We start from the raw sequence: 21,615 nt of genomic DNA, 5'->3' as shown, positions 1-21,615 counted from the left end.
CATATATGATGTATTCTGTAAAGTTTTAGACTGTGAAAGATGCTAGTTAACACCTTTGCTAGAGATCAGATCAAGGGAAGAGGGGAAACCAAGTGATTTGAGAAAAAGGTGACTTAACGGGAACCGGTTAATTAAATAAGGTGAAGTCAAGGAGCAAACAATGGCATGTATTTCATGAAATATATAATATATAATGAATGTGTAAAGTCCATCATAACACATTTACGGTGTCTAACTCTCGTTTATTATTTACTATTATTTATTGATTTATATAGTGTCTATGGAATATGGAAATTTAGATTCTCAAATCAGAGCAATCCAACGGGCAGCCTTCTCCATGCCCCATTTCCAGCTGTGTCCTGTTGCAGAAACATTAAGGACACTGGGCTCATGATGAAGCTCAACTAAAAGAAAATAAGGGTGAGTTTGTGTGTGTGGGGGGGCACTGAATGTACATAAAAATAACAGATGATGACAGGCAAGACGAGGTTGGCTCCAGCAAATCTTCCTCAAGCTGAGCTCCTATCGTTAGACCCCAATAACATCAGAAACAGAATGAGATACCGCTTGCACTGGGTTTTCCCTGGATATTAGGCATTTAACACGTGTCCTCATATCTGGGTTTATTGAATGGGCTAAATAGATGTTTATTGATGAGGGGAATGAAATTGGTATTTGTATGGAATATAAAATGTCACTGCACCGTTTATATCTACAGGCAAATAACATTCTGATATTTCCTGATGACAGATTATCTTTAACTGTAATCTAAATTCCTTCAATAACCGTTCCCATGACTGGGCCTCATAACTGTTCTATTAACTGTGCCTAATGCTCGCTGAAGCAAGGCGCGCTCTCCTGTACGCTATTTGAAAAGCAAGCGTTTTCCAGGCTGATCAAACAGCGAAGATCCGCTCCTTCCAACATCATCCCCAGCCAAATAAAACCCGGTCACGTTCCGAATTGCTCCAGCAGCCTTCATACATTAGGAAGTATTCAGATAAACAGAGGGATTTGTTTACGAGCTGTAGCTGTGGAAATAGCAGGTTGGGAGGCAGTATTTCTGAGGGTCTGATCATTAGGAACTCATTACGTATTCATTCTAACAGCATCAATCATTGTGTTCCAATCTGATTTTCATGTGAAAATCTCACTTGTAAGAGTTTATTGCAACAGTAATCATGAGCCGGGAGTGTTCAGTCTTGCTTGGCGACGTTTTATCAGCACACGGCAAATATACTGTGAAACAGAACATCTCTCCACCGCTCCGTCCCCCATCTCTACCCCAAACCACGTGGACTGAGTTTTTATATCTCTCAAGACGCTGTATTTCACACAGTGCTACATGTGTGTCAGTATGTTAGCGGAACATTTTGTATACGCCAAGATTATTTTCTTTTCGTTCCTTCCTTATTTTCCAGCTTTGTACAACTTCGACACAACAAACATTTAATGATCAGTATGTAAATCAACGAAAGACACCCATACTGTGTGTTTCTCAAACAGTTCTAGTTATCTCATTCGTCTTAAATGCTACAAACAAATTAAAGGGGCTCTGGAAGAGATAACTAAAAATTATTTGTTCTTTAAAATTATCCACTTTGACATAATAGAAGTCCAAGGGTAAATGTCTATGACTGCGGTCTCCATAACTATGGAGATCAAGGTCAACATGAACATAAGAAGTCATGGATGACATCACCCCTTGGCATGGTGGCTCTTCATAAAATTTATCAAGAAGCTATGAAGTAATTTACAACGTATTAGAGCTACTGAGATTTACCTGTAATTAGAACCTGATATTGACTTATTTATGGGTAAAAAGAAATGATGACTTTGAGAACAAACTTGTAGTGTTAGCGTGTAGATAATGTCTACTGCATGTTAGTGGGGGAAACACCGTCTGCACTCATATTTTCTGTTCATAAACTAGTACTAGCTACTTTTAAAGAGAGTACAGAGTGGCGAGCTTAAGTAATGGCTCAGTGAGCACTCAGGGGTGGCCGGGTCTATGTATTAAGAGCCATTGTTCGCCCTAACGGGGATGTCTTCCTAATTGGCTGCTTCAGTGACATGAATCGTTGGACCACGGAAAAGGTCCTGCTGCACTATTTCATTTATCTTTTTAATATTTTAAAGCATGTTAAAGTACTTAAAATACATTGTGTCTTCTTTGGGGGACACTAAACCCCCCTTCTGACAGCTGAGGATAGAGAAGATGACCTGGGGGTGATTTAGAATAAGGCAGCCAATGTTGTAGAATGTGAGGGCGTTTGGAGGAAATTTGGATGCAAGGGAAGGTCAGTTGTTACTGTATAATAATTACTACTGTTTGTAATCACAGGTTCTGTATCTCCAGAAAGTCATTACTAAACAAAAGAAAATATGATTAAAATATCCTGCCGATATCCCAGCATCTGCTCCAGATTTGAAACTTCCAGCATGCTTTCCTTCGCTCCGGCTAATATGACCTCCACATTGTTTAATTATTATTTTATGATTTTAAGTAGATTTGACAGCACTTTATTATAAGATTGAATTTCTTCTAACCAAATGTCTTTCTTAATCTACTTTGCAACTTTTTTAGGATTTGCAGTTAGCAGTAGTGAGCCAAATAGTTCTGGGTGAGAACCGAGGACTCATTCAGAACGTCTTGCGAGACAGAATGTCAAAGGTTGACATATCGCACTGAAACGTAGTGATTTAAAAGAAAAAAATAACATAAATCAACGTTTAGTGAACAGGCCGATTTGCATATAAATAAGGACCTGTTCAATAACGCTTTATTAGCTTAAAGTAAACCAGAAGATGCTAAAGAACTTGGGTCCAATGGTCCTAAGTAGATAACTTCAGTGGGTCTCTTGTCAAAATAATTGAATCAAACACTTCAAGATACATTTTCTCTTAGTTCAGTTCACTTAAAATCCAGGTGAGTTCAGCATTAAGTACACAGGTTTCCTACCACCTGGAGTTGAAACTTATTGGGCAGCTACTTAGGGTCCCATCAGCCGAAGAGGTGCCATCAGAGAATATAGCAGGGCTGAGAAACAGACTCCACTTACATTTATATCACTATGATTTTTCTTCTTATCACCTCCATAATGTTTTTAAACATAATGCTATAATCCAGTAGTATTGGGTTTAACTAAGAAGACAGAAGACTTTCAATGGTCTCCTTGTGGGATGGAACCTTGAAGGAGACATGCATGCAAGTTTAGCACTTTTTACCGAGTCTACACGATTCTTCAAATGGAAGCCATGTTGCCGGCATCCAATGCTAGCTCACATCTATCAATGCCCTTTCATCAAGACTCAACAGACCCAGCATGGACAGCTACGTTTGTAAACTTGAATGCAAAGTCGAGTTTAATGGTTTGTCCTTTATTCAGTAGCATACAGTATGCCAAGACATGGTGTACCTCAACAGTGATAAATGCAATGCATAACAGTGTCTTCTCCATGTAATTCACTGTTTAATAAATACAGCGCAGACAAGGCCATCATATTATATACATATACATATATATATATATATATATATATATATATACATGTGTGAATTCTATGCTCTGTTTCATCTATACTGCGGGTGTTTGTATGAATGCATATTATGAATCTATAAGGGAGTATGTACACAATGTAGATATAGAAAAGGATAGCCATGGGATCCGACCACCCAATTGAAATATAGATTCACAGGAAACTTTAATAATAGTTGGTTTGACAGCACATGCAGAAATACATCCGATGTAATGGATAAACGCCCAAAATTCCCCCCAAAAAAGGGAGAAAATAGTAGGATCCAGCTTACGATCTGCCAAGCATGTGAATGTGCGAAGATGGTCATTTTGCTTCCAGGAAAATAATTATACAAGAATCCTCCGGGGTTCACAAGCGGAATGATTTGGGGAATCCTAATTGATTTGCATGGCTTTGTGAATAGGTGAATAAATACAGGGGGAAAAAAACACACAAATCTAGTCCCTGCTGTGTCAGCGTTTGATTTAAAACACACTGAGCAAGGTATATTGCGGTCTCAATAACACAAAAGCACTCAGCCATATAATAACTTCTGGCTATGTAACACTCGCTACATTTCTCCCTCGTTTTCTAGATGATCTCGGTTTTGAATCACCCAGAATGCAGATAAAGAACAAGGGAAAACGGAAGCTGCGGAGCTTTCTATTTTCCAATGTCTAAAAAAATGCAGAAATTTTAAAGAAATAAAAGAAAACTCAAAAAATGGACAGTTTTATTATGGTCTGAATTCTGATTTTATTTCCTCGTTCACTGTGATGGTAAATGTCCAGAGCAGAATGAAAGAAGAAAAGATACTATTTATTGAGAGGGTGCTAGATAAGTAACATCCTCCCAGCAGAAGTGGCAGTGGCTAATACAGTGTGGGAATATATATATTTAATTGCTTAATCCCCTATTTTGTCCACTGGGGGGCTCCTGAATTGAATACATTTTCTGTAGACTTTTATTGTCTTTAATTTTGCCGAAAGTTACATAGATTTTATTTCAAGAGAACGCTGTCTCGATAAAAGCCCGGAGAAGGACAGAAACGTCAAGCCATTCTATTACACACATCTTTATCGGCTTTGTAAAACTTTGTAAAAGTAGTTTAATTTGCTTAGCCGATTATTTGAAAGATTCAAAGCATTGAAATAAGACTGGCCATGCTGGATCATAAAAGCATCCCCCCCCCCGAAAAAGCAATTTATGCATATCTTAAAAGCATTTAATTAAAGGGAATGATTAGAGCTGTGGTCGGCTCGGTGCTATGGAGCGTCAGTGGGTGGCCCGTCACTGGAGGAGATATGGACAGCAAACTGACACCCTGGTGACACTGCATGATATGGAAACTGGGGCTTTGTAATACGCCATATTAATCATTTGGAAACATAGAATCTGATTGCAGATAAGAGACATTCATCCCAACTAATCTGCCCTTTTCCAGATGTAGAGACTCAAACCTTAAAAAAAATATTTCTTTAAATTCCTTAAATACTAGTGACATAATTGCAGTAAAATTTTATTGAAAGAGATATAGGAAGTACGTTTTTTCAGCTCCTACACTCCCTATATAGCATATATGATGGTTCGCTTATCGCATACAGACAAGTATACGCATCTTTGGGAGGATCCGACTGATATTCTATTCAATATAGATGAAGCCGGCATGCTATATGGAAAGTGTGGGAGCTAAAAAAAAGGTTTTTCCTATATCCTTTTATTAAATTTTAATATACTTATGTTATTAGTGTTTAAGGAATTTAAAGAAACATTTTTCCCACTACAGTTGTCCTTTAGTCAGTCCTTAGTCTCATCCCACATTCACATCCTATGCATGTGTAAATTGTATTAACCTCTACTACTTCTGCTGGGAGTCTGTTTTACTTATCTACCACTTTCTCAGCAAAGTGAAATTGCCTTCCATGACATCTAAACCACTGACCCTCTAGTTTTAGATTATAACCTTGTTCTCCTCCCCTGAATCAAACTTCCCTCCATTACATTGTTCAACCCCTTTAAGTATTAAAATATTTGTATCGTATCTCCTCTCTCTTCTTTCCTGTTTCCTGATAATTTTTATTCAGTAAACTATTCACCATTTCAAATCTTAATTGTGATGCCAAATCCACCCGTTAGCAGGCTGTGTTAGATGGCACATCAATTTTACGCATATTTTCTCAATAATGAATTTAACAGCCACAGCAGTAGAAATACATTATTGAATTTGCCAAGTACTCTCAAAAATAAATTACAGAGATCCCAGAGCGCATAGCGTCATTCAGCAAAGAGATATAGGGGTCTATTTACTTTAAACTGCCCCCTATCAGGCCCTTACATGGGTCTCGGGGGTGCATTCCGGAAATATTTGTGAAAAAAGAGAAGCACCTCTCTTTCTCCATGAATCTATCTGCATTACTGCAAAAACGTGGCACAGTCTCTACCACGTTCCTCCAATCGGGGGGAGAGGGTGTGCCCAGAAGCTCCACCTTTTTGCAGAAGTGCACCAGGAGCTGTGGTGTGCATGGAGGGTGCTACACCCCAGGTGCCTCTCATCTGGTTCACGACCAGCCCTTTGTGAACAATTTTGGACTTGCCCGGGAGCACCCCACCCCTGTGTATGAATGTGGTACCCTCCTGATAAGTGGCACCCAGTGGCACTGTGGTTAAACGCCAGGCTGCCCATAGCCACAGGGAAAGCTGCAGTTAATGTAAGGGGGTGAGTGAGGAAAGCAGGGAGAGTGGAAGGGTGTATGCATGTATACTGTAGGTACGTTACAGTATATAAGGGTTTGTGGTGATGATGTATGTATCTGTGTGTGTAAGCATTAATGTGTATGTATAAATATGTGAGGATGGATAAGGTTGGCACTGTTAAGCTGTCTGTGGATAAAGATGGCACTGTTAAGCTGTTTGGGCACAAAAATGACACTGTTAAGCTGTTTGGGCACAAAGATGGGACTGTGTGTTTTTGAGCATCTGTGATCTTTGTAGCATAGTTACCATGGATGACTGATCTTGGTAAAAATGGTTGAATTTACATGTTTCATTATTCTATTTAAAGAGTATATCTTAAAATAATAGATAAAACATTTGAAATGGTGCACAAAACAACAAAACATACAAGTATGTACTCAGGTATCCATGCCTAATATACAGAAAGGGAAACGGTTGAGCCCAAAAAGAGGAAGGAGCCTTGTGATGTATGGATAGTATAGTGGGGGGACTTCAGTTGCTCAGCCAGATAAAGTTCCTGATACTTAGGGAAAGAGAGAAGCGGGGGAGGGGGGGGCATCTGCTAAAGCAGTCACATCTGCTATTTAGATTACTGTTGAGACATTTGAGTAGTATATATAGTGTACATTGTAAAAAGTGTGGCAATAACATTCCTTACTTAAATACAAAGTATTTTTGAAGTAAACCCAGCTATTAGGTTGAGAGCATGTGAAGAACTTGGTCTGTGTCTTCCTGCCACAATGCTTTACGCAACAACCATTAGTAAGATCTCTTGTAGGATATTAAAGATCAAATATGGTATTAAATGAGAAAACAGAATTATACTTAAAAAAAAACATATTCGTTGATACAGGAAACCCATTGTTGGACTTCCAATGAAGGTATTTTGACAAGCTATCATAAATATGTCAAAACAACATATTCTTTATCTAGATGAAGCCAGCATTATAAAGCGAGGACGCATCAGAGGCTTGTGATTAAATTGTGCATTGAATCAGGTGCGAGGTTCATAGCTAACCGTTTGATTTTGGAGATATATTGCTTTTGAAAAGGAAAACTATACAGTAATGTATAAGACAACATATACAAGTGTCTCTACTATGTGCTAGAGTTTCAATTATATTCAGCAATGCATTTCTGCCTAGCCGTTACGGAACAAGACACACCCAAAAGTTAAAACCCACCAGCAAGTCCCTCAGAATTCCAGTACCTCCATAGTTTCCGAGCTGTAGTATGCTACTGGAAATTATAAAAATGTATGCAATGGCCAACAGGCTGAGGTGGTTGGGTGCGTTCGGGGAAATAGTATGTTTCTTGCACAAGAAATGGGTTACTCATTTTCAGAGCTGTACTGGGGCTGGCTAGGCAGCCAGAAGCCGCCAAATGTGGTATGTGTGGCTGCTGATTGGATATGTGTGGCCCTCGTTGCACACCCTGCACACCCCAGGACCCAATCTGCAAAGTATATGGTCCTACCATCCACCCAGTGTGCTAGATGGCCAATTTAAACCAATTTATGCCCTTTTCAGCGCACACATTTTATTGTCTACTCTTTTTGAGCATTTTTGGAGCTTTTCAGGTTTTAAAAATTATTCTCTCATTTAGTATCACCTTTAAGCACTTGGTGACATCATAAAACTTAACACTACAACTTCATATGACAATTCCTGGATATTCTGATTGCTATATAATTGGTCCTTAGCCAAGACAGCATCCACAAGAATTCTCTGAGAATTTTGTCTCATTAAAACACATGCTCGTCTCTCTGATTTCTAATGTTAATATGTGGAGCAAAAAAATCGGAATTTCTTATCTCACACAAGTAACAGGCAGCAAATTGGACACGTGTTTTAATACCAAGACTTATCCTTCAGTCCCAAGACTCTCCACGTACACTTCTCAATAACTCATTGTGGATGAATTCCCCAGTTTTTAACTCAATCTTGATGGCTTCTATTTTTTTTTTCCTGAAATCCACTTTCCCCTTGATAACTATATCTCGTTCCGGCTCCTCTGTTTAAGCTCTTCATTAAGGTGCTTATTTGGCAAAACTCTCTCGATGTAGATCCTGTCCACCGACAAGGCCGTCGCTCAGTGGTGCAGATCCGCTGACACAGGACGGATATTAATTTAGTGTCTGACAATCCCAGGGTGTTGCTCTTGTACCTCTGCGCTAGATGAACTTTATCCCGTGTGCTTTACTCAATTAGAGACTGTGTTTTTTTTTGTTTTTTTCACGAGAACACAACGCTTTAATGTATCAGTCTGTTTATGACAGCAGTTTTATCGACAAACTAAGGCTTTTAAAATAATGTATGGTTATTAGCATTGCGTGTAACACAGAAACAGTGTGGTTGGAATGGTTTAGGTAACCCTAGCAAAATTCCCTTACACCTCATACCCTTAGATTTTGACTTGTGCATTAGAGTGCAGTGTCCTGCTATAACATCATATCTTTGTGGACTCCATCAGTAGGTGCAGCAAAGCTCACATGGAAATAACAGGGGGAAAGTCTCAACTTTACCTCTTGGTACCACTCAGATGGGGTAGAACCAGCTTCGGACAGCCCCTTAAGAAAAAAATGCCAACCCCAACGAAAACAAAAAAGATATTTAAAAAATAACATGAAGAAACATGACAAAAAGCTGATGTATTTTATAGCAGAAAAAAATGGACCGACCAGATGGGCCAAATTGTTCTCATCTGCTCTCAAACTCGATGTGTCTATGGTGCAGCAGGAAAAGAGGGTCCTACACTTGAGAGCTTGCAATCTAATAGGCGGTAAAAAAAAAAAGAATGAAAACCCCTGCTGAAGTAATTACATTGTAGAAAAAAAAAGAATTCAATTTTCTTTTCACACTTCCTAGGAATAAGAAATTATATCTTCTCCATGATTATTCAATAATGAACTCCATTTTCTTGGTAACAATACCAAGAAAAAAAAAGATTTACATTCCATTGTCTTCAGTGTTTTATCCTTCATGTTACCGCTTTCTTAGTTGAATGGAGATATTGTAACTTTATTAGTAAAATAACCAAAGAGATAATTTGATTTACTTTTCTTGAGATTATTCACAGCCAGTTAGCATATGTAGTGTATCATTACTGGAACAGTGTAATATATACAATATATATATCTATTTATATATAGATCTATATATATATATATATATATATATATATAGAGAGAGAGAGAGAGATACATATACACAGTACATATAGATATAAACATACATACATACACATACACACACTCGCATGCACATACAGATACCACCACTACCAAGTTCTGTCAACCGTGTTCTGAACACGTAAAAAACGAAAAATAAAAACAAAGGAAAAGGGATACGAGCAAAGATCAAACAAAGTCATCAAGCAGGAAAGCCTAAAAACACTGTTCCAGATGATCAAGAACGGTTGCAAATGGGTAGCAACAGAAACTCATACCAATTATCCAAGGTTGCAATTGAATTAGTATAATTGATATGTGTGCGGTGCATTTGTTGGCAATTGTAGGAGAAAGACAAGGGAAAAAAGTGAGAAGGGGAAGCAGGGTAATGGTCAGGTGTAGATTGAAATGTTGACATTGTAAAGTAGGTGCCTGATCGCTACTAAATCCAACCCAACAGGATAAGATTCTATACACAATGGTGTAACTGTACCTTTAAAAGGAGGTAGACAGTTGTAGAATAACTGCACAATAACCAAGAACATTACATACTAAGTTATTGTGATGAGGTCAAGATTCATCTGCAGAAGACTAAATTCTATACATAAAATGTATGGTTTATATAATCTAGATAATTCTAGAATTTAATTACTCTTCAACAATGTCATCAACAAAGAGAATAAAAGACCTTTTTTGGAACAGAATTCTGCTGGAGAATATTAAATAATGAGTGGCAAGATATCTTCCGTGATATACATTATTTAATAACAAGGGGATATAGCTTGGAATATGCTGCTTTTCCATCAGCAGGATCCCTGAAATGTGTTGTTCTGGAAAAAGGGAATGAAGATAATATTAATTACCAATATTTTGCTTCCCATTGAAAATTTCATCTAACAAGAGGGGACGAAGGTCCTGGCGTCCCAGCGTCCTGGGGATGCTCCCGTAGGAGACCATTCTCTGCAGCAAAGAGTAAGGAGGATGCTGAAGTGAGCATCAATGGTTAAGTCATAGATGGGGGGTTCTTCTACCCACTTAAGGAAACAAGTATGCATACCTTAAAAAACTATGAAGCAAGCCTTATCTATATTTAAGAGTTCTTATTAATTTCTCATGTTACTAGTAAGATGCATTGGTATGTATCACCAGTGAATGTCTGATTGCAGCGCAAATCTAAAACCCAATCTGCGATGGTCTCCATTCTCATTCCTCTGTTCTTCATTCACTGGAAGGTCTCACTGATTGACCTTTGCTGCCCTTCGCTTGGTATTGTGTGTGGGAGTCCGGCAAGTTACAAAGAAACATACTCAGGGTAATTGAAAAGATAAGTGCTAACAACACTCCTCTGCCATTCCATTGTGTCTGCCCTTACGGCAAGCGCCTTCACGGTGCAGAGGTGAGATGAAGAGCTACAGAGCAACTGGAAAGGTTCAAGATTATCTATTATCTAAGGAAATCCAATCTCTTTTTCTAGATGGATCATTCCAGAAGCAGTGAGTTAACATGGAACCCACAGTTTGACCCTCGTTCACAACAGTCAGCTGGCCATAAGGTGGATAGCCGCCATTTCTTAGCAATGCATGTATGTACAGTGCTGTGAAAAAAGTATTTGCTCACTTCCCGATTTTTGCTATATTTGCCACATTTAAATGTTTCACATCATCTGACTAATCTTATTTTACGATAAAGACTCGATTAAACAGAAAATGCAGCTTTTAAATGATCGTTTATCGAAGGTAACAAGTTCAAAACCTATATCATGTGAAAAAGTAATTGCCCCCTTAAACTTAATAACTGGTTGTGCCACCCTTGGTGGCAACAACTGTAATCAAATGTTTGTGATAATTGGCAATGAGTCTTTTACATCGAAGATTAACTTCTGACAACTCAGAAAAAGCCAGGAATGAACGATGTATGGCTAATGCTTGGTTTTGTACGAATCTTGGCATGTCTGGTACTTTGGTAAATAATTTAACTTAATTACTGCTCAAATACACTTGAAAAAATAGTGAGCTTTGCCGATTCTGCGTTTGACGGATGGAGCCCAATGGCTTTTCGTAAGGATTAAAAAGACCCCAAAAAATTATTTGTTACTTGTTTTATGATGAATTGCCTGGCTTCATTTACATATACAGCTCGATCAAGGCAATTAGTCTAACTTAATAAAAAAATGTACACTCCCCTCCCCCCTCGGTTCTAACTAGCTTTTTTTTTTATGACACAAAATAATACTTACAAATAAGCAAAGTTTGGCTACACAGTGACACAACGATACCCGATCAAGTAGCAAAACCACATTGTCCTTTTTTTCCCGGAAAAATATTTTATCAACGATGAATAATTAATTGCCACATGACTCCAAAGCAGGTACTGATAGGATGTTGCTTATAAAAAGCGAGCAAAGGTTTCTTAACGTGTGTTTTTAACCTAGATCAAAGTTTAAAATGACAGATCTGCTAATATTAGTAACATGACAGAGAACTCAAAGTTGAAGGGTAACTATGACTCCCATCATCCACATAACTGGTACGTTTCCCTATCTCCTGATCACTGGAAATAGGTGGGTATGAGCCATAGGGTAGCCAAGCTGGGGTAGGGGGCCACGATGTGCTGGAAAAATTAGCCCGGTCAGAAATGGGTATGGGGTGGGTTGAATTGGGCAGGAACTAGGCGAGATTAAGTGATTTTTTTTCCCTTAGAGATTAACACACGGTATGCCATATTCAGTGATTCTGGGAGAAATGCAGTTAGTGAAGTACAGAGAATCAAGCAGATCATTAGCTAAAGGTAACTCGTGACTTGTCCTCAAGTGCTATTCTAGTCTTTAGGTATTTGACAGAATGATAATTAGGAATACTGATATCACTGTGTCTATCTTTGCCTGTCCACTCGTAATACGGAAGACTATTTTTGCATACTTGAAGATTGATGGATGGGTGCTGGGAATCTAATAAGTATCACTGCCTCTGGCAAAATGTGTCGAGTAATAAGAATAGGACAGAACAAGTAGAACAAGACCTGTAAGAATAGGAATAAGGAAGGATGTGGAGACAATGATAAAAAAAAATCAGAGTATAAATAGATGATGTATATACAGGAAAGCTCAGACAGCTGGAGAGATGATGAGATTTATGGTTAATCTTACTGTAAATTAGAAGTTGTCTCATCAGAGAGAGACAAGGAATCCAGCAGATAGGGCTTAACAGGGTATATATAAGTATATATTGTAGATTTCCATAAAGGCAATATCTGGTTAATTCATACAAATGCAGTGCTTACAGTATATATATATATATATATATATATATATCTCAAATACGTACTAGGGGTCCCCAATCGTTATTTTAACTGATGTTCCTAGCTGAATCTTATTACAGCCAGCGTGGTACAAGCTGGTTGGCAGTAATTCCCGTGGCGCCCACCTTCGTCTCATATAATACAGTGGGGTTGTGACCGCTTTTTGATGGCACAGTCAATGTGTTGGCATTGAAAGGGTTAAATTGCCTCTCTGTGCATTTGCAAGGTAGCATTTTCATGTTCCGGAACGTGGGTGTGAAATTGTACCAATTTAGGTTGTGCTAATACCCCACATTGAATTGCTTAGTAGAAGTGGTTTTCTATTGAGTCCGATGAAACGTTCTCTTTTAGCGGCCGCTGTATAGAATCAATTAACAATTAGAATTGTGTTAAATCGTTGAAACCATGTATTTTTAACCATTTTAACTTTTAATCTATTAAAATTTGGAAGGGTTATTGAATTGAACCCCTTTGGTCTTCATCTGGGTTTTTGTTGAACCACTGATCCCAGCTCTGACCTTGGCCCTTAACTATAGTTTACTGCTTAAAACGCAGATCACAATTTCGATTGACAATCCTTCTTTGAAAGCCTGTTCCTATTGCATGGTAGTTTTGCACTTGAATTCTCTGTTCTCTGGAAAGATTGTAATATAAAGGGGGGGGGTACAACTGGGACCCTGAAGTTTGGGGCTGGGTTAATGTTGTCCCCCCAAAAGCTATCTCATTGTAAAAACAGCAAAACCTCTCCAAGTTGTTCAGTTTGTTTTCCAGTACATTGGAAGAACACGTCAAAAGTTTGATTGCTTTCCCTTTGCCGAGATTGTTACAGTTAGTGACACGTATCTAGCTCATATAATACACAATCTTTCATTTATTTACTTGAAGTCTGTTATGGAAGAATTTGTCTAGTTGCCTGGAGATAAGAATTATATTCAGAAATGCATACAGAGCCTGCTAACTGCATGTTTCTCGGCGATGCTGGGAATACAGCTTCTAACAGCCGATTCGGCAATGAGTGCGACTTACGAAACAGCAACACCGGCTTGTTAAGAGTGCCGCTGACACAATGACAGCTGCAAACCACAACTGGGCTGTTAGCACACATTGGCAAACACGTTAGACACAAAGCAATGTCAGAAGTAAGGTGTTAATGGCTCGAGCTGGAAACGGTAATTTAATCTTATTCACGTATTGGATAAAAGATCACAACTAGTATATCTCTAAAGCCTAGGTATGTCTCATCCTTATGCTGCTAAAATGGGTGAAGGTGATAAGGCACCACGCTACATCTTTACATGAATATTGATATATTGTATGAAGCTTAAAAAAAATTGAGCGGAGCTGAACAAGTTACAGTGATTTTTCTTTTCATGGAGGGGTGATGCAAATTCAGTGACACCATTCTTAAGGTAAAGTAGATGATGCTTCACTCACACAGCTCCTGACTTCCCACTGTCTTCTGGTAGGTAGCCCCATTGGTTCTACTTTGCATTCTTCTAATGCTAAAACCAGATACTGGCGCCAGGGAAACCCCTCTTCTAATGTATGCTCTTGAACGTTGGATGTCTCTAGTGTCTGAAGGAAGGGTAGGACTTCATTGTAGAACATCTTTCTAGTAGGGTGGACTGATCTACCTGCTCCCTCAACTAGATGCAAGGGGTCACATGGTATGTGGAGTAGGATTCCTAGGATTTAGGACCTGGACGCTACTGCACCTCCTGTGACTCCCATACAACACAGCTGGAGATCTTCTTGAACTCTGTGCAACATATAAGTAAACAGCACCAACATTGGTGGTTTAGAGTCAGTGACAGAATCTTAACGCCAGTAAGATACCAAGCTAGATCCATCTACACACATTGGAATGTGTACAATTTGATGACCAGATTTCCTATTTCCAATACATTATTATTATGTATTGTTTTATAGAGCACCATCATAATCTGCAGCGCTGTACAATGGGTAAACAGCACATAACAAGCAGTGTATAACATACAATGCAGAGCTGATATCACCTGATAAAAGATGGTGGAAAAGATGGTGTAGGACTCAGGACAAGGTAATAACACCCAGAGACTAAAGAAAGCTCTTGCATGAGGATATATAAAAGATATAAAGAGAAGGAAGTTCACACCCAGCAATTACAACCTGGCATGCGTTCCCATTTAAAAAATTGGGCGGGTATTGCCCCTTACAATATTATTATTCTATTATTGAAGAAGTTAGCAAAGTCATAGACAGTAAGGTTAGTGGAATGGGGGACTGTAGTTGTGATAGGAAGAAGAGGGTAGTTGGAAGTATGGAATGGGGTGCTTAGGGTTATGAGACAGGGAACATATAAGGGAGGTGAAATAGGTTTCCTTAGCAAGAGCGAGAGCAGAGTGGTAGGAAAGTAGCATGGCTTTATAGTGCAGGAAATCAGACATAGAATGAGACTTCAGAGAACCACGTTCTGCAGCGCGATAAATGTCAAATAGTGTAGGGTTTTGTTGTTTGCCAGGGCTGAAAACGTCATGAAGAGTAGATGTGAGGGTGGAGTTATAGAGAGATATAGCTAGGTTAGGGCATGACATGTTTGAGATGGGAGAGAAGAAAGGGAGTAAATCAGTTGAGGATTCCAGAAGATTAGGAGAGCTAAGGCCTCTGGTTAGGTGAGGTTGTAGGGGGGAAAGTGAATGAGTGAGATGCAAGGTGAGAGCCAGATAGGACTTTGTGGTCAGAGAGAAGGAAAGTGGAAAGATTGCTGAGAGTTGAGGGAGAGAGGGTTGGTGAAGGTGGAAAGTCCCTGGCTGAGACTAGTGTTCCCTGGAATTGTCCTCTCAATATTTTAAAAACCCTAATCTCACTGACCAGCACTTGTAACATACAAATGACATTTTAGAATAAATAAACTGTTTAGCCCACTATCAGTGTAATTATTCTGCACTTTATTTCCAGTAGACGAAGGCAGCGTGTTGGAAATTACATAACATGTAATTGGATAACAACATCCCTGGATTTTGCTTTAAAAATCTGCCAGCTTTAATATACAGATTTAGCCAAACTGATATCCCCTAAGGCTTGGGTTTTTTTTTTTTTTTTTACTAAAATGAAACCAAAAGACAACACTAGACTAGAAAAAAAATCTGCAGAACGGCTGAAAGAAAAAAAAAAAAGAAATGTATTGAAAAACAATGGATTTAGTCATTTGACTAATCCTCTTTTGCTTAAATTGTACAGATGGGAGAGAAAAAATGGTTCTCGTGTCAATGTAAAGCACTTCTTATATGAAGTCTAGAAGTGATTGGAAACACTTAACAGGGATAACATTAAATATATTAAATGCAGAAAAACTCTTTAACAAGTAGACACCCCATCAGGACAACTTATATTGTGTATATTAAAATATCTCACGCATTCAGTATCTGCCAACACATGGAGAACACACTGTAAATCAGGGCATTGGTGAATTATTACTGTGGAAGAAAATAATCCAAAGGCCAGGCAAAATAAAACATCATAAGATGATAAATAACATATTAACATTTAATTTCCAACAGCTATAGTATCAACTAATGGTGAATGAAAATTATGTTCATAAGCTCGCTGTTATTAAATGAACAATAAACGGTGTAGCTAGATTATCCACTTGACACTTGAGGGTAATACAACTATTATTCACAATGTTAGAAAACCAAACAAAAACTAAAATATAATTTACTCTTAGACGAACGCTACCATCTAAGTGGTAGAGATGAAAAGCGAATCTACAATCAACGTATATTTGTACGGTTATTTATTTATGACATTGTGGTGACACGCCATATGCAAATGGAGTACAGTGATGGGGAATTTACTTTGCATATGATGTCATAAATGAGGGAAAGATCAAGCGTATTTATACCTTGTTTAGTTTGATCTATGAGATGCTACATATTGTTTGGCTAGAGTCACATATAGATTTTTTCTTTGTGAGCATCTTCCCATACAATATGCGACGCTGTATCGAGCATGCACTAACAGCATGGGTAACTAGGCTGCCTTTGGCTGCCTGGAAACGCTCAGATTTGTACTCAATAGAAGGCCGAGTGCCAAGGTTCCATTAACTTGATTATCAGGTCCGTCTCTTTCTTGGCACACAAAGTTTTACCTTAAAAAAAAATGTATGCCAATGCTAAACAATGTACGGTTTAATAAATTGGACATGCAAAGCGCATGTCAGTACTCTGGTTCTTTTTCTCAAGAAACCTACCAGGCCATGATGTCAAATGTGTGTCTCCTGGAAATATGCCCATAAAGTGTCCCTTTTGCATATAGGCAATGCCCAATTTGGACAATGTGCATACACAGATACCAGAACGCCAATAATTAGTAGGCTGATGAAATATAAATCCTGAGAATGTTGGTAGCTTTGCATGTGTAATGATATAACTTCAAAGCTCTATATGCAACACCTTCCATCATTCACCAAGACTAGGCGGTATTGGGTGTGTGGCCTCTTAAGAGGTCATACCTTTCTTTTGGTGCTGACACATTCTGATGTATGGCCCATGTAGAGGAGAATACCATGCCTGCACAAATCCTTCAAACGTACTGGGCCAGGGACACGTAATGCAATGGGATGCTAGGTGGCACTGAAATGGTGGTGTAAACTAGAAAGCATATGAGATGAGGGTGGTTGTACTTGACCCTTAGGCCACAAATATCCCAGCCTCTCTTTGTCAATAGCCGGCACTGGTAATACCGGTTTTGTTTCTCGTCAAGTTAGACCATATGTCAAATAAAGAAATTGTAAAATACCAGCCATCCCACTGCACTAACAAGGTGAAACAGAATCAATCACAATGCTGCCCAGTGCTTGGCACGTGGGCTGTAGTTCAAGGCAAGGCTTTTTTTTAGATGTTTAGAATAGGGAATCTGTAGCGAGTCTCTTTTTTTTAAGATTTTAGTTGAGTGAATGTGAGGGCGCTCATCAACCCTCGCTCTGCCGCTGGTTTTTACAACACAATAAAGGCGCATCTAACTAACATTGCTTGGGAAGTCTGTGATACACACATAATATACAACAAAATATTTATCCATAAAAATGCTTCCTGGGAGCAATACAGAGACCAGGCGATTATTTATTACTTCCTATTGTTCTCAACCTTGAAGAGTAGAATCTCAAAAAATATGTTTTTTTTAATTGAAGGGCAAACTTACAATTCAAGCCAATCATTACACAGAGCAATGACAATTTCCTCAACACTATTGTGGTTTATGAATGAAGCTTCGTCAGTTTAAAAACAGCCCCTGATCTCATTACCCTAATGGAGAATACATACCAATCTGTTTGGCTCTAAAAGGCCTTGGCGCTATAAATCAACTGGTCAAACAGTGTGTTTGCAGAAGCCGCAGTCAATAAGCCTGTTTTTATTATACGATAAGAACTTCTCTCAGGGAGAAATTGGCAAGATATACAGTGGTTTAAAAAGATGGTGTGATTATACAGTACAGAACAATGCTGGTGGATTCAAAGGAAAAGGGGCAGTGTGGGTTGCACTTGACAAGAGCAGAGCCATTTTATTGTACAAATTCTAACATCTTAAATCTCTCCACTGGATTCTTCCTAACTTCCCTCAACTCCCATCCCTAACTACTGCCCTGTCTGCCTACGTTCTTTTTGAACAACTGAATATATACACACTATACTTCATATAACTATATATAGTCTCCCCTCTGTCAATCTATTCGCCGGCTGCCTGTACGCTTCAGGATTCAATTTAAAATCCAAACCAACAAAATTCTTCATAGAAGGTCCCTCTACCTACTGTTCTTCAGTTAGCTCCCAATATACACCTACGCAGTCCCTATAGCTAACCTGATAATCTTCACATGTCCTCTCCACTAATCTCCACGTGGGATGTATTAACTTCCAGAAAGTAATCACTCATTCAGTAATACATACTGCAGGGTAGAACTTTACATGTGAAATGTCTATGTCCTTTAAATAATGGATGATGTGGTCAACCATCTCCCTCCCTGTAGGCTTGCCATTGTAGCCATTTTTTTTTCTAGGACACATCTAATTTTGGCCAATATGACGGTCTAAGTAAAGACTAAGGACTGGTTAAGGTTTGAATATTTAACCCCATTAGGACCAGGGCCACCATAAGACCAGAACAACTTTTGCCTTTCTTCAGCCATTATTTCTCTCTTTCTCATTTAGCATACCCAGACAAAGCATTTTTTTTTGGGGGGGGGATAAGGCTTTTCGGCATTTAATAAAAAGACAAACAAAAAACCCTGCGCATTTATTCAGTTTTTACTCAGGTCTGAAAATTATACACAGTAAGGCTAAATAGTAATCACCCATTTGTTAATGTTCCCTGATTTGGAAATCACCCTATATTCCTATAAGGGTCCACATATGCCCCACTCCATGCCCATTTACCCGGGAACGCCCACTGACGACAGCGGGAACACCCACTGACGACAGCGGGAACACCCACTGGCATCAGCGAGAACTCCTCCGACTTCAGCAGGACCGACCACCGACGTCAGTGGGCAGTTGTAGCCACATCCCGCGAGGGTCGGCTCCCTGTGGCCGGAGCCCACAAGTTCCCATGTATGGATATTATCTTTTTATGTTTAACACCTATAACGCTGCCCTATAGTATGTTTAAACTGAAAGAATGAAATTCATCAAGTTTATACACCCCTCATAAACTCAGCAACAAAGAAAGTTTCCCTGAAAAACATAATTTGTCTCACTGATACCTGAAGTCAAACAAATAAAAGGCATAACATCGAGAAGCTAAATGTTATATTATACCCACCTCCGGCTCGATTATGAGGAAGCTCCACTGTTCATTTTACTGTTTCCTGCAAAGTACTACCCCATCTAACCAGCATGTTTTTGTCCAAATCAGGCCCTTGAGAGCCACAGACAAACCAGGTTCGCTGGGAAGTATTTAAAACATATTGCTTAGTGATGCAGAAAGTTAATTAGCTAATTACATGTTAATCAAAGAAATGCTAAACCTGTCAGGATAACGAGCTTCTAAGATTGAGCTGCACAGCCCAGCACTTTACCATTCACAGCAACCAACCTGTATATATATATCACACCTACGCCATAAGCATCAAGTGACTGAGGTCCCAGAGCTTTAATATATTATACTGGCCCCTCAAGCAAGAAAATATGGGGGGGGGTGTTGCTAAATAGAGTGTTTCCAGGAATGTTGCAATTTCAGTTCCCTTACTTCACAGAACAATGCTGGTGGATTGAAAGAAAAAGGAGCAGCATGGGACAGGAAGAGAATGGCTGACCCTTCATATTGCATAGGTAAAGAACTAAGGTCTTCTCACCGAACTATACATTATACAGGGTCTACTCAGTCCTTCTTGTCAAGAAACTTGCCAATTTCATAATGAATACTGAAGGGAGGGATTTGAAACCACAACTCTCCAGCAAACTCTTATGGTGGATCTCCATTTAGTGAATAAACCCTACTCGTTGATATGGACAGGTCTCTTTATCACCACTGGTTCACACAGTTTCCTAGACCTAGTTCTGACACCTACCACAAGTTACAGCCATATTCTTAAATGTCATGTCAATTCCAACATGCATATATACATGCCTGGGACGCCCTACTTTCCTCTTTCTGCTGGTATGTGGCCAATCTTCAGGGCATTTTCTACAATATAATATTTTAAATATCAAAAATAAACATATTTGTTCCTTAACACTTAGAGCCAAACCAGGATACATACATGGTGTAAAGCCCTCTCTTGCAGGAGATATTACCAGGGCTGACCCTTCATAATGCATAGTGAAATCCGTGTATTAAAACTACACTTTGTTTTTGTAAAAATGCATTTTTGTGCCAAATTTTACCGTTTCGTCCATTCATCTGAATAAAGAATGAACGAATGCAATATTAGATGAAAGAAATTAAAAACAAATGTGCGCAATACGAAGATCTTTGTTCATTCATTTGTTGCCGCCGTTTTAACTACACTAAGAGGAGAATCTCCCCATTTTAATTCAGCCTCTTCTACTTCATTTCTTATTTCCATGGCAACCGGACGGATGAATGGGATTTCTGAAAACAAAAATGTTGGCCGAATATTGTCCGAACGGAAGACGGAGGCAGAGAAATTTTGTTGAATAGGAAGAAATGTTTTTCCCCAAAAACAAACACGAATTTTCTGCCGGCACCCAAGTCTAATCAAAACTGTCTTGTAAAGGTCCATTGAATGAACCCTTATAACTCACCTAAAGCTCTAGTGACTGGTGGAGGAGTTGGCTAAGAGCAACCTCCCGTTTCAGACTATGTTTTAGATGTAATGTAAGGATGTTTTACTTTACTAAGGGGGAGGAAGATAAATGGAACCACCTCCCATCAGAAGTGGTAGAGGAATACTGTGAGGGAATTTAATGTAAAAAAGATGTCTTGAACCTAAGACAAGACCAAGGACTGTATAAGGCCTGAGTCTCTAAAATCCGGAAAAATAGATAGAGTAGATGGGCTGAATGGTTCTTACCTGTCCTCAAGATTCTATCTAACTACCTATCTGCTGCCATGTTCTGGTTACAGTATTTAGTGATGTTTGACGTGTCACAACACCTGCTTCTTCTGTACTCCATCCTAGTAAGCAGGCAGTAATGCACGAGGGCAGAAAGCTGCCTCGATTATCGGAATGAGTTGACAGGTACAATCAATAATCTCCCTGTGTTCTGCATCCTGTGTATGAATCAAGAAATACAATTAATAGGATTGGCTGATTTAGGCCATACAGATCGCTGACAGCTGACAAGGCTGCGGCTTATTCTGAAATCATCAGGCCGTTTTCACCTTGTGCTTATATTTATCTTACATCAATAGGCTGCTCACTTGTACAAAGCCTTACACTTAAAAATAAAAGACTTA

The 21,615-nt window shown here is 38.9% G+C and overlaps 1 protein-coding gene across 2 annotated transcripts in view; it reads right to left on the bottom strand.

The window, feature by feature from the left end:
* LRRTM4 (leucine rich repeat transmembrane neuronal 4) overlaps positions 1–21,615 on the bottom strand; it is a 244,661-nt gene that overhangs the window by 152,123 nt on the left and 70,923 nt on the right. The window lies entirely within an intron of this gene.

The sequence above is a fragment of the Spea bombifrons genome, chromosome 4 (genome assembly GCF_027358695.1).
Source record: "Spea bombifrons isolate aSpeBom1 chromosome 4, aSpeBom1.2.pri, whole genome shotgun sequence".
Classification (NCBI taxonomy): Eukaryota; Metazoa; Chordata; class Amphibia; order Anura; family Pelobatidae; genus Spea; species Spea bombifrons.
This window is presented reverse-complemented; position numbering and strand designations above follow the sequence as displayed.